Raw genomic sequence first — 15,552 nt, forward strand, 5'->3', positions numbered from 1 at the left:
AGTTCTATCTTGGATAAAGGTTTTTTTACTGTTGTTTAAAGAGAATTATTTGAATGAATTCCAAGAATTAAGATAACATTAAAGCAAAATTAGTCTATTCATTTTATACTGTATCTCTTCGGATAATTATAATATAGAACTAAGTGATATTCTTTTAGACATTGAAATATGGATTACAGTGTGGTAAGTTTTTCAATAGACTAACATAATCACTATCACAAATTATTACAGTAGCATGATATTGTTGAATATAATTTGATAACATTGATTGGAATTGTAATCTTTTGTTCAATTAATGACTATAATTATGATATAATAAACTTCTTAAAATAGACATAATGGGATATATTTTAGTAGTAAAAAATACCATGTTTACTTCTTTAGCTTATTATATCAATATACACTTGTAAGAATGGTAGTGTAGCGGTTAGCGTAACACTTTACAGCGCCAGCGAAGCATGTTCAAATCCGGCCACTGTCCGTAAGGAGTTTGTACGTTCTCCCCGTGTCTGCGTGGGTTTCCTCCAGGTGCTCCGGTTTCCTCCCACTTTCCAAAGACGTACAGGTTAGGAAGTTGTGGGCATACTATGTTGGTGCCAGAAGCGTGGCGACACTTGCAGGCTGCCCCAGAACACTCTATGCAAAAATATGTGTGTTTCACTGTGTGTTTCGATGTACATGTGACTAATAAAGATATCTTATCTTAATGAAAAACAATTTTAATTTAAGCTGAACCTATAATTGACGTATACCTTTGCTGTTGTGTCATACTTCTCACAGATTTGCTAGCTTCAGTGCTTTTTTAAAAAAAATTCTTTGTCACTGGCTAATTTTACAGAAACCTCAATAAGAAAGAACATGTTTGGGCCTTGCTTTTACTGGTGCACTTGCAAAGAAATGTGTGAAATGTCAGACTAGTTCTCTGATTGCAACATGCCAAACGTTTAAGAGCATTGGAGAGAGAATTATTCTTAGTTGCCTAGCAAGTTGTAAACACACCTGCACAAAGCTCAGAAAAGGCAGAGAAGTGTACCGTGCTATAATGTCTCCATACAATGATGGAAATGCTTGGCATGTGCGCTATTTAATCCAAATTTCCAAAAGCTGATATAGTAAAAAATGGGGAATAATAATAAAAAAAAACTTTCTTCAGAATTGTCTTTATGTGCTAGTAGGTGGCAGTTTCAGCATAAACACAGATGCTCTGGCCTTTATTAATCTGGACAGGGGCTTTGTTGTCATTGAAGAAGATTAAAGTTGTGGCATATGTCCAAACAGCTTTTCTACATACCTTTTGGAATGCAATGAAATTGGATGGTCTGCACCAGGTGCAATCCATTTTACACACTACAAGTTGAATTGAGGCATAGGGGAAATGGCTGTAAGGAAGAAGTATCACAAATACTGGACTGAGTATACCGGAGAGGTAGCTGTACAATGACCTTACCATCCTGATAAAGTCCTTCCCATCCTGATAAAGTCCTTCCCAAGAAGATGTGGACTGAGTTGTTGGAGATGAGCCTGGAATGGACACTGAATTTGGATACCCAACCCAGATCGCCTTGCACTATCAAAGCTGATGTCCATAAGAGAGCCATCAGACAAACTCAGATTTGGCCAAAACCCAAGGTTGTGCTACTTACTGTCCTACTCTTGCAAACAGAAAACAGTGGGCCAAGGACATACATCCCCTCAAGCCTCCATCCATTGAAGGAAATGACAGGTGATGCTATGCTTTGAGTCCGCTGCTCCAGCCTGCTACCTGTATCTTCGGATTCCCTTGGTGTCAAAAATCTCTCAATCTCAGCCTCAGCATATTTCATTCACAAGTGTCTGGGGCCAGAGAATGCCAAATGTTTATAACCCATTGAGGAATTAAATTTCTCCTTATCCCAGTCTCTACTGTCTGACCCGTGACTGTGTCACTTAGTTCCTTTAGAGAACCAGATCCTGGCAGTTTCACAGTCACCATTTCTGTTTTATCCCAAATTAATTTAACTGCTTGAACTTAAATGCAATGATGGGGTTTAAACTGATCTGCCCAGATCAAGTGGAACAACCTTTTAAATACCAGTCCAGTAACTGTGATCACTATGCTTCTGTGCTCACTTGAAAAAAAACAGAAGCGTCATGGTTGCCATTGTTATTAATAGCTTTGTTTAATTCCACATTTGATTCATCAAATTCTAACTTCTCAACCCTCATTTGGGATTTGAATTTGTGCTTCCACACTTTATCCACATCTTGGTGAGGGGTCCAGTATTTTAACCATTATACTACCATTACCACAAAGTGAAGGAGCTCCTGCTATCAACTCAGAGCAGGAACTTCAACCTGTGGTCATGCCACATTGGTGGCACCAGCAGTTCTCTGGGTGGAATGCTATCACAAGATAAAATGGTATCCCACTGAATGACCATAAGAGAACCAAAGCAATGAAATAAATGACGACATAATCTGGTTCATGGGTGTTGGTTGGGCATCAGAAGAACCCCCACTCATCTTTAGAAATGCCATGTAGCCTCTCATGTTCATGTAAAAAATACACACACAAACCCTCAGTTTATCATCAGTTCCGAAGTACAACACCCATGGTAGAGCAACATTCCTTCAATCCAGTTTTGACAAGCTAAACTAGATTACATAGGCAAGGCTGTAAATTGGTCTTAACCTTCTGGCAGAAGTAACAAACTATTTGTATATTTGACACGTACAAGATCCACCTGCTTTGAAGAACATTTTTGAATAGACAGGGTAAATTGTGTTTGCTTAAAATTCACAAGTACTTTTCAGAAACATTACCAATAAATTTGAAACAATTCCCTACTGCAGATTTGTCAAACAGTTTCATTCCTTCAGTGTGATACATGATTGATCATATGGCTGTGGATAATGCTGATATCTTCAGGCTTTTCCTCCAATGGTCCCAAGTATAATTGGCAGTTAAGTGGCTTCCTAGTAGCTGAATTTCCTGGGATCAGGAATTTGATGCAAATGGAGAAATCCCTGGGACAACATGGCTAAATTAATCTACATACAGCAAAATAGCATTAGGATGTGACTGAGAACTGAACCAAAGAAAACTGTACGGGCCAGTTTGACAGCAGGGTATTAATGGAAGGACATTTCTTTCCCCTTTCATAGAGAAGAGGTATGTAGAGGGCACACACTTAGATGGATTTTGGTAGGAAAATCCAGACCTTCAATATTTCAATATTTTAATAGTTTCCTTGAATTCTGAACATTAAATAAAGCAAGGAAAGAAATATAGTTTTTTATACTGGCAATATTCAAGCCATATAATCCTTGGTCCAATCCCCACTCAGCCTGATCCCTCCTCCCAACACCTCCCACCAACTCCATCCTACAGTATAGGCCTCCAATCTCCATCTTCCCTTCACCTCCCAACCACAGAACTGCAAAGGGCCCAGATTCTTTAACAGAAGTAATTTTACAAACATTATTATTTACCTTCTGCAACTAATCCAGTAAATCTCTAATATAAACTCTCTCTGCAATGACAGTTAATCATGATATTTTCTTCTGAGTATCTTCACCAAAATCACAATTAAGAAATGCTCCACTCAAGAGTTGGGTGGAAAAGAATAGAAAGACATCTGGTAATGTTCTGATTTTCTGGCCAAGTGCTCAGTTGCTTCACACCTACAAACTGTCAGGAAATGGACCAACATTATCAACTTCTGTTGTGGGATTTTGCTGACATCATCCTTCAATGTATTTGGACCATCATGAAAGAAAATGAAAATGTTACGAATATGGAAATGATAGATTTATTGCTAACTACGTGAAGTTCAAGTATTTTCTAAATGTTATCTGAACTTAGGACTGGAATAATGATTGCATCCCTTGTTTTGTAGGTGGCTGTAACATTTCATACAATAACTTCTATAATTTGTGATGTTGCAAATGATATTAAAGTAATATATTATGACGTGGAATCGAAAAATTATGTTATTTCCTCAGTGTCTTTGGACAAGACACAGTTCCGTTCTTACTAAAGCCTTATTTGCCACTGCACTACAGCATGACAACTTCATTCAGAATTCTACAGCCTCAAAATGATGTTAAGGATGACTTTAGAAATCCTTGGTTGAGAGATAGGGAGGATCTTAAAGAAGAGAGATATAGTGCGGCAGATAACTTTATGGAGGACACTCTAGAGTTCAGGATCCAACTGCTAATGGTGATGGTTAAGAGCATGAAGATTTAAAATGTTAATACTGTGCTGGAACCAGACCAAACTAGGCATTTACTTTGACCACACTATCTGCACAACTTAAAAATTCTGATGTGCAACATTAACATACATTTCTGTCCCGCATAGTTTCCATGCTTTGGGAACTACTTGGAACTCAGGACTTGTCAAATGACAAAATTTCAATGAACAAGAACTGTACCACTGAGCATCAGTACAGCCAGGAGTTGATGGGATGGGCCAATGCTGGGAAAAATGCCAAAGGATGAGAATGTAGGATTAAACAGAAGATCTCTGTGGAATGGTGACATCAGACAGTCAACACAGAACCTGGCAGAAAGGATACCACAATGGCAAGATATTGTGATGGCTACTGCCAGCCTGAATCTGATACTTAACTGACAACATTTGACACTAAAGCAATAGCAGCTGATCCAGCCAACCAGCCATTAAAGCAGCAGATCCAGGCAGCCATTCATTAAAGCCCAGTCATCTATTAAAACAATCAATCCCCATTAATAAATGAGTTCAATTCCGATAACTGAGCTGCCCGAACTCAGATAAACTGGGAATCATTAGAACTACCTCAGCAACAAACAGATAATACTTCTTAAAAACAAAACTGGTCCTTACTTCTATTAACTGTTACAGGGCATTTCAATCTGCTGGAAGCTTGGATTAAGAGAGAGAAAAAAAGACAAAGGAAAACTAAGAAAAAAAACATTTGAAATCTGACATTTATAAAATCTTCTAACATACTTTACATCCCAACGTCCCATATTATAATAGTTTTCAGTTCCACAGAGTTTGATTAGAAGTCTTTGATTTGCAATGCTAGTCCAAAATAGATAACAAATATAGATGGTAACTACATTACAACTTAATGCCATTAACAGTATTTTAATAGTGAGGGTGACAGCAAAGTGCCAACTGTTGAGCAGTGCAATTTGAGATAGCAATATATGAATATATGTTTAACCGTGCTTCTGGCCCTATTTAAAGTTGCTTTACCATTTACAAAAATAATTCTGAGTGCTATTAACTTCAGCACCACTATAATGGTAGAATTTGGCTCTGTGGACGTTCTTTGAATATATTGACTGGTGCAAAATAAATTCATTTTTATTTGTTGCAAGCTGGGTCTTGCCACAGGTCAAATCCCTTCCATACCAAGGCGAAAGCTGATATTTAAAACAAATATTTTTAGTTTAATATTTTACCTAAGACAGCAGCCAATAATATTTAATAGTTGTAAAGTGAGATGAATATTAGAAATTAATTGCTATCTTAATTGTGAATTATTTGTAGAATACCTCATATTGGAAAATGTTTTCAAAAATCTTACTGTGATGATTATTGGAACAGAACAGGGTTATCTTGGAATTTTAGTGATGTTATCATAGAAGTCCACTATCCAGGGTCTCCAGATAAAACCAAAATGAGCATTTAAGGTAGCTAATTTTAGAAACATGTTAGTTGGAGTTATACAGAGACCTAATCTACACGCACTGGATGGCAAAGCTGCTACTTAAAATGCCAAAATTCCTCTTATACCAGTCTGCAATACTTCCGCAATGAAAGACAGCAATTAATAGACTGCATGCCATTTTCAATTTATTGCAAGCACAACCAAATTTGGACTTGAGGTCAGGACTGATAGCATTTACAGTATGGGAACAGACAATTCCCCCCATTTGATTCATGCCTGTTGTTTTTCTCCAAATGAGTTACCTCCCACTCTATTATCATATCTTTCTCTTCCTGTACCAATATTGATGTGTCTATTAAAATCAAAGTTATACTTAATTCTTGACAAACATTTAATCCCTCCTGTTGAGTTGGATTAGAACATGCTACTAGTTATGAAAGGATTTAACTTTCTTCTAAACTACACTTTTAACAAGTGAAAGTGCAATCAGGTGCTTATTTAATTATATAACATACACTGAAGTCCAATTTACTATTTAATTATGATGCAGGAGGTCACTCATCCTGTTGGGTTCATGCTGGTTCCCAAAAGAACAATCCCATCAGTCCCATTCCCACTCACCTTATTTCCCTGTACCCCAGAAACAAATTCTCTCTCGTGCACCCATCAATTCCCCTTTGACTCTTTTGTCACTTACCTACGCTAAGGGTAATTTACAGTAGCCAATTAACTTACCAGCACGGCTTTGGGATGAGGAAGGAGACTAGAACACTTGGAGGAAACCCAAGCACCTGGAGGAAACGAGTGGTCATAGGAAGAGCCCCGATGGTATGTGTTCACATGAACAGCACTGAATTTCAGAGTTGAACTGGGTCCCTGATGGTATGAGGAGGTAGCTCTAACTACTGCACTGCCATGCCACTAATTGATGATACCCAAGTGATTAGGAATTAATTAGTGTGAATGACCTCTTTACCATCTACTGTTAAAATACATCACTGCCATCACCGTTCAATAAGGATTTAACAAGAAACTTGCAAGTCATTGATACTTAATCATGGATAATGGTTTCTTCTTCAAAAAGCGGATTGATATTTTCTGGAAAGTTTAAAATAAGTTCTCAGGCTACATAATTTTGAGTTGTAAATTACGTCTACAATTTTACTTGTTGAGCCTTAGGTTTGAGAGTAACAAACCTATGCTGGTGCTGTAAACTTTTCATCTGTACTAAAACCATGCAGATTCAGTTAACACAGTACTTTAGGAGATTGCCAACCTACTTCTGCCATCTTCCTATGGAAGCAGTGCTGGTAAAAAGCGAAACCCAACTGAACAAAGGGATTAACATTCGCTGGCAAAACTTAACTCTTTACAGCACTAAATAAAGGCACAGTTGTCCAATACTTGGTTTCACATTTTTGCTTCTGCGAGATATTTAGTTTAACAACAGGTGCCCTTTTTATAATTCCTTTTGTTTATTCAGACCTATTCTGCATTGCCTTCGCAGCTTGCACTTTTTTGTACTCATTACCTAACAGTATTGTAGCCAAGGTGAGTGGCGCAGTATCATTTAATCTGCTCACAATGTAGCAGTTTTTGACTGTTACTAAACAATTAGTTTTAATCTTCTTATTTTGTTTTACACTATAGCGCAAAAGTTTAAAAACAATGTAAGCTAATAAAGCAAATAAAAATTTGACCCAGGGTGGAGAAAATTTTATGAAGTTTTCCATATTGAACTTCATACAAACTGGCCTTTACCACATCCACATACAAAATCTCTTTACCACATTTTAAAACAGCCTTGTGTCACCTAATACCCTTTGTACTCGATAAAAGGTGCAAGTTGCAATGTTCACAGAATGATGCTTTTGGGTTTCCCTGTGTAACACTCTACTGTGTCAGAGCTAGAATGGCACTACTCTAGTCACCTATTTCAATAAGCAGCTGCAACCTTGGCAGTTAGTTCTAAAAGAGACATATTACAACAAGCAGCACTCACCCGGCTGCTGAGAGGGTTGCAGCATCCATTCCCTAAGCAGCAGCAATGGTGGGATGGGGGGTGGGAGAGTTCTTCCAGAGGTCAGAGGGCCCTGGATTGGTTGATGAAGAGCAGTACCTATAGGAGGCATGTTCTTTGAGCAAGGGATCAATGTAGATCCTCCAGGGCTACATCCAGCTGCACCTGGCTGGATGTTACCATGGATGGCTCTATAAATAGTTAAACTACACAAGTGCAATGCAGGCAAGTGCCTGTGCCTTCTCTGCCTGCTCCTGTAGCCAGAATGTAAAGTAGACAAAGACTCCTTTTCTTGATTATGGATTCTGGTCACTTTCCTAATACAGCAACGAGTAGCAAAGCTTGACATGTGGCAGAGATCAGCAACAACAATGGTTCAAAGACAAAGAGGCTGAAAGAATCAGTATCAGAATCAGGTTTATTATCACTGACATATGTAGTGAAATTTGTTGTCTTGCGGCAGCAGTACAGTGCAAGACATAAAAATGACCATAAGTTACAAAAATAAATAAATAGTGCAAAAGAGAAATAATGAGGTTCAAGGACATTCAGAAATCTGACGGCAGAGGGGAAGAAGCTGATCCTGAAATGTTGAGTGTAGGTCTTCAGGCTCCTGTAACTGTGACAGGCAAAAATAACCCAATCTACAGGTGAAGTTCCCACAAAGAATAAGCCATTAAGAAAAAACATAGCACACATTTAATTTAGGCCCATTTTAACTTAAGAAATGCTGTACTACTATAAGGAATCATCATTGCCTTTTATATGATATCATGTCACCATCAAATCAATGCAAGGCAATCTATACGTTAGGAGTCATATAAGGCCATTAGTTTTTTTTCTGAACTCAAACATCTTGATTAACTTCATCCACAAGCACAGAAGCCCAAGCATACATGAGGTTGTATTGAGGCAGAAGGTCATGTTTGTCAGAGGGGACAAAGGAATGTAGTTTGAGTGTTGGTGAGTTAATTTCAGGGGAAGTAGGGTTAGTAAAAGCTGGTTGTTCTATCAGTAAGAAGCGTTTTTTTCCAGACCAGTCAGACAAAAACAAATCAAGATACAGATTCACTTAGAGATAAGCACCATCATTGCCACTGTTAGGAGGAAGTTTAATGTCAGAGGAACAGTTTTAGGGCAATGAAAATCAGGAGTCAAATTTCCCGATGGGTGGTAGACTATTCAGAAATGAGCACAACCTTGCTCTTCTCCATATTAAGTGGATTTTCAATTGCACAGTACCATATTGTTTGGAGCTGCATTAAGGGATTTCCAAGTCTCCATCATCAGTCTTGATTCTTGGAAATTTGCTTCTGTTCAATTCATGTGTAAAGTGAACCCTCTTATTTTAATAAATCTTTTGTCCTTAGTTATGTTCTTCTCTGCAGTTAAAGAAATTCATATTATCGACAATTACCCTCAAATTATCCATCACCTTGATTTCTGGCCTAATGCCTGATTGGCAGTACAGTACTTGTCACTACCTGCAATGGAGATTTTGTGGCTCTCTGACGCTTGATCACCTTCCTTGGAAAGCCCAGAAACCATTTAAATTGTTGGCACATTGCAGCAAAACAACTTTTTGTTGTATGGCTTGTACCAAAGGTGTATTCCTGGCTGTTTAGTTTCCACACAAATTGCTTTATTTATCCTGTCATCAAAAGTGCACCATTTTACATTTACTCAAGGATTGGCATGACTTTGTCTTCTCTTCCAGTCAGTTCTCTCTTCACTTGGCTGGTGCCATTTGGAACACAACCCAATCTTTTTATTTCATGACGATTTCACTCTAGATTCAAACTCCATTAAATTGCAGAGTCCCACTAGTCAACTGGAGAACGTTATTGCACATTCTGCTTGTGCTAGTTGTTTGGAAAAAACCTCCAATCAACTTGAATTAATTCATTCAACTACTATGTCTCCAGTGGGTAAGGAAACTCGCTTTCCAAAGACAGCTCGTTTACTCACCGGTCTAATGTGGTTACGTGTTGCCTTTAAATGTCACCACTCTTAATCCGTTCGACACTTTATATTGACAAACCTCAAGCAGAATTTACATTGCTGCTTCATCTTTCAATCTGCTTCCAATTTTTGCTGGTGTTTAAATTTATCAAGAAATCTGTAACACTCTCACAGTCTTTCCCAAGAATTCAAAGCTGTGATCTCTTAGACTTATGAACAGTAACTGGAGATGTCTACAGCACTGAAAGGCAGTCTACCAGTCTTTCTTGCTCAAAGAAAGTGGAGAAAAGAACATACCATTACAAATGTGACAGTTTTGGTAAAAGTAAATAAAAACGTAAGTTTTAAATGATATAGGAATTTTTTAATTGCACCCTGGATGTAACAGGCAATTGAGAAAGCAAATGGTATGTTGGTCTTTACTGCAAGAGGATTCAAGTACAAGAGTGAAGAGTAATGAAAAGATGGGGTCATACCCGGAGTATCTTGGAATATTTGGTCTCCTTACCTAGAAGTGGATATACTTGCTGTAGAGAGAATGAAGCAAAGATTCACCAGATTGGTTTGTGGGATGGCAGGTTTGCCTTGAGATTGAGTAGGCTAGGTCTCTTTTCTCTAGAGTGAAATATTTCCTCTGAATAAGGAATCTGGAACTAGAGGTCACAGACTCAAAGGGATAGCCACTCAGGACTGAAATGAGGAGAAATTTCTTCAGTCAGACAGTGGTGAATTCTCTGCTCCAGAGGTTTGTGGAGGTTAAGTCACTGAGTTCATTCAAAATAGAGGTTTATAGACTTCTGGTTACTAAAGGAAGAAATATGTAGATAGGCAGGAAAAAGATGATTGAGGTAGGAGATTAGCTATGATCTAGTTGAATTGTGGAGCAAGCTCGAGGGACTATTTCTTATATGGACATTATTGGCAATCCAGTTCCTTATTGTCCTTGTGTAATTGCTCCTGAACCGAGAAGGCAATTTAGAGTCAACCATGTTTTGAGTCCGGAGTCACATATGGGCCTGATAGGGTGACGATGACAGATTACATTCCCTGAAGGATGATAGTGATCCACAAAAGTTTTTACAATAATCGAATAAATTCATATTACTGAGACCAGTCTTTTATATTTATTCCAGATTTAATTAATTCCTTGAATTTCAATTCTCCAGCTGTCATTGTGCGATACAACTCATTCATCTCAATCAATGGTCCAGAACTCTGGTTGCTATTCCAGTAACCTGATCACTATGCTGCTGTAAACCCTAACTAGTTAATTCTGCTTCATAAGCAACAAGTGATATGTATTGGTAAATGTGCCATATCACCCAACAACTAATAGCTGTTCCATCTTTAGCTATAGTTAGTTGGCTTTCAACCAACTGCAAGATTAGCTTTTGTGGTACCATATGAGAAACAGAAGATCACAAGTACAACAGTACATAAAGCAAAGCCATCAATTAAACAGGAACTTTCAATGCTCTAAACAGTAATTTCATTGCCCAGAACACTCAGTTACTTGTGCTATTCGGCATGCAAAATAATTTCAGCAGAGCTTTCCCTCCAAACTGACCAAAAATTTCCCTCGAAACTGCAAGTAAAGATCCAACAAAGAATAAGCCAGCGAGAACAAAGACATACACTTTTAATTCAGGTCCATTGTATTTTAAGAAATCCTGTACCAATATAAGTGAGGTATACTCACTACCTCTTCTATTATATCATAAGTCACCATCAAATCAATGCTAGGCAATCTACATATCCTGTGGCATCACAAAAGATCAATTAGTTTTCAGAAATTGAACAATCTTATCACTTTCATTTTAGAATTCTTTTTTTTCTTAGTATCTCTAGAATGAGGATAACATACTTCCACCCATGTTTTGTGGGTTCTGAGGTGGCTAATGAGGTCATTGTGGGAAATGCAGATTCTTGCACAGGTGGGGCAGGAGGTAGCTTATAGGACAGGTAGGTAAGTCATTTGCGAGATGGTATACTCCTTCTACTGCTTACACAGTGCTTCTGTGTGCTCCCAATACATGGCCTTGAGGTTCTCAACACCATCCCGAATGCTCCTTCTCCACTTCAAGCAATTATAGGCCAGAGGTTCCCAGCGGGAGATGTTGCATTTCTTCAAAGAAGTTTAGAGTATATCCTTGATCCTGTATCCTCTATCCACCTGGTAATCTTTCCCATAGACAGAGCTTGAAATGCACTGTTTATTTGCTTACAATTCTGCTATACTATCAGTATACCATATTTTGTTGCATAAAGTGATTCACTTCTTCAAAATAATGGTTCTGCTTTATTTATTATTTCTTTTATTCCAAGGGCCAGGTCCTCTCATGCAGTATAGGCTTTCTGCTCAGTCTTCAGTGTCAGCAGATGGACTGGAAAAAGATATCTTACTTGGATTTGCATTGTGGTGCTGGCAGAAAGCTGACTGGCACACTCTGATGTTTCAAATATTAGGGAATGAAGTGCTGAAAAGGAAACTCACTTTCCTCAAGTGAGTCTTGTGTGGATAGGTGACCAGGGTGCTCTGATGAGGTTAAATAGGAGACTAAACATGCAGCATTCAAAGCTTTGGTCCATGGGGACTGCATTCTCTCTAGGGGACCAAAGATTAACAGACTGACGGATATTTAGCAGAGGTGGCATCCAAACTTCAGATAGCATTTATTGACAAACAATTAACTCACAATACACAATGACAAGTCTTTGTTTTTTTTTGTTTAAAGCATCATTTCCTGTGTTGCAGAGCAGGTTTCAAATATTCTAATTTCCAACTGAGGATGACGTGGTCACAGACACCTCCACTTTTGTGTTAATCCTGGCTTTGAAACTCTGGATTTCCAGTCTCTTGGCTCCTTATGGCTCATACATGTGGACAAGTTCCAGATCTCTAAACTAAAATACACACAGGGAAGATCTTTTGCAAGAATACTAATCTTGGCTGCTGTGATTATGCCTACCACAAAATTTTAAGCAAGTACTGGATCTTCTTTCAATTTTACATTCCAAATTCCTGGATATCAAGACTTCACTCCTATACTGAATGGCTCTGCAAGATCAGCTGCTGTCTCCGCTCTCATTCTCACTTGCTTAAATTTTAAAGTAACTTTGGTCAGCTTACTGTTGCTGTATTTCTGAATGCCGAACTTGTTTGACTGGCCCTTTACCTTAAAAACTCTCGACCCGGGTTTGTGTTTCATGATTTTAGACCAAAGTTTACGCTGCTGCAGCTTCTCAACTTATCTAACTTATTTTTCTTCTTTCTGTCCCACAATTGATTCTGCTAACTTGGATCTTAAGTGTCATAAAAAGATCTCCTCTGGCATATTTTACCTTCACACAAAATCTACACGCCACAACAATCTCTGAACCTGTACAAGAGTTCATTGATGTGCATTGGGGATTATACTGTACATTTAATTTTATCCTACCATAAGATCTCTAACTGGACTTCTAATTTTTTCTCCACGACATACGTATCTTAATTATTCTATGCAACTAAGGCTATGGATATTGACCATTTCTCTGTAATAAAAGCAGCAAGCACTGGAGTTGCTAAGCAAATCAGGCAACATCTGCAGAAAGAGAAACAGAGCTAAGATTTCAGATTTGGTCTACAACTGGTCAGTTTCCTGAAAAGCAAAAATATAAAGTTGCATTTAATTGATGATATTTTTGTGTTAATGGTGCTCTGAAACATTTATATTAATGATGATCAAAAAGCAAAGCAACTGGAAAATACAAAAAACAAACATCGAGTAAATGATCCTCCTAGATTTCTGCCTCAGACCTGATTTCCATGGCAACAAATATTTCCGCTATGTGAGCTGTGCCTTTGCCAAAGCTTATACCAAAAAGCACTTTGGTTGTTTTGGACATGGAAGGTAACCAAACCTAAGAGAGTCTGAAGTAAGGATGTATTCTTTGGCCAGTATGGCGGTGTACTGCACAATAGGGTACTAGAACATCTTCCCAGTCTTTTAATGGCTTCTTAATTGTGCAAATCACTTCTGACCTTCTGTGGGCTCTATTGTTTATGGAGCACATTTAACTACAGGCACCCCAACAGGTATGTGGATTATGGAAGAAGAGAAATTCTGGGCATTGGAAATTTTCTGAGCAAACCCTTCTCCACTCTTTGAGCCATCTATAGCTCTGGGAATCTGAAGTTCCTGCTTCTTGGTTCCAAGGTCAATATCTGGGGATCAGTTTTGCTGATGGAATTCCTATGGAGTCAAGTGTCTCATCAAGTAATTTGAGCTTTGATGGCAGAACTCATTTACAGAATTACAGATCAGATTTCAGATTCAGATTCTCTAGCAGTAAAAAAACATTTTCCAAGCAAGGACCTTCAGCTATTAACCGACACAACACCTAATCTGGTTACAAAAAAAAATGCAGCAGAGGCATCCAGCGTTTCAATTGATCTATACTCGGAACATTTGGAACAAATTCGAGTCAAGTTGGATTGAAAACTACTTTGGAGCTTGTTTCCTACGCTGAGTCTAATTGTCAATCCCAGCCTAATGAGGCATGAGCTTCAAGTTTTATGCATTCTAATTTGTGCCCTACTGAGATCAAATTCAAAAGGCTAATTATTATACTGAAATTTAGTAAAGATGAGCTATGATGGTACAAGCACAAAATAAAATTATATGTTGAATTTCACCATCTCTTCACCACCTGTTATCAATATTCACAGTTTTCACCAAGTAGAAGTGACATGAGCACTCCAAAAAGGATGTTATTGAACATACCACTCCATTTTGGCTCCAGATCTGCCCACCGGCACCTTCATTAGGAACTTCACATGAGCAGCCTCAGTGTAATTATAAGGCAGCAATGTTTGGAGATACATCCTCGGCATAATGGCACTGAATGTAGAGTAGCCACACCAACATTACATAAAACAGCCAGCCACAACAATACCAGGCACTGTTTGGGGCACCAGTCTACCCTGATTTGCTATTGTGATCTGTCATCCTCTACCTTAACCCTAGCACCAGCTCCCCCCCACCCCCCCATATACCCTCACTATCTCTTTAACAACCAGTGGCCAAGTCAACTCCATAGAGCACCAGGCAGACTTCTTGTCTTCTCCACCTAACAAACTGCCTGTGTGTGATCAGCAACCGTGTTTCAATAATGAAATATACATAATGTCTGGCCACGAAATTGGCCAGACTTGTCCGAGGAATTGGGCATATTGAGTTTTTCTATTGCCTGCTGCTTGTCCAAAGTGAAAGGTGGCCTCCATATGCTCAGTGATTAGTGAAAAAACATTGGCTTAGTAATACTTCAATGCCAGAAAATGCACAGTAAATGGGTGGTGCATAGCAAAGGACTGCTACTGAAAAATTCTAGTTTGAACAAGGACCTAGTTTTGTGCACTACAGAAGAGGCCCTTCATGGTTATCAAAGGCAGGAAGGGTTCCGTGTCGCAATCAGTTTGTGAAGAGAAAGTTGAGTCCAGGATGGATGGTGGAGCTTTGGTTACTCCAGGGTATGGTGAAGGAGGCATGCAGTGAGGACGAGTTATAAGCTCCTACAATCAGCTGGTTCTATGAGGTAGGATTTCTTCAAGTGGGTCTCTTTAGTTATCAGTGAAGCTTGCCTCAGATTCATCAAAGCAAGCCTCACATGAATGACCTGCACTTTCTGTGGCCATCCAAACTTAAACAAAATTCATTTATGTGTTGTTCAAATGTGTGTTGTGCATGAGTTAACAACACTATGGATGTTCAGGCTACTCCACCTGTTGGCTCATCATATATACCGTGGACCTGGATTCAATTTCAGTTGTGTAGTGGTTAGTGTAACACTATTACAGTGCCAGTGACCCGGGTTCAATTCTGGCTGCTGTCTGTAAGGAGGCTGTACGTTCTCCCAGTGTCTGCGTGGCTTTCCTCCGCGTGC

General features: G+C 38.7%; 1 protein-coding gene across 1 annotated transcript in view; it reads right to left on the reverse strand.

Moving 5' to 3' along the window:
* Positions 1 to 15,552, reverse strand: part of jph1b (junctophilin 1b) — a 99,335-nt gene that overhangs the window by 46,088 nt on the left and 37,695 nt on the right. The gene's annotated exons all lie outside the window — the stretch shown is intronic.

The sequence above is a fragment of the Pristis pectinata genome, chromosome 9 (assembly GCF_009764475.1).
Source record: "Pristis pectinata isolate sPriPec2 chromosome 9, sPriPec2.1.pri, whole genome shotgun sequence".
NCBI classification, from domain to species: domain Eukaryota; kingdom Metazoa; phylum Chordata; class Chondrichthyes; order Rhinopristiformes; family Pristidae; genus Pristis; species Pristis pectinata.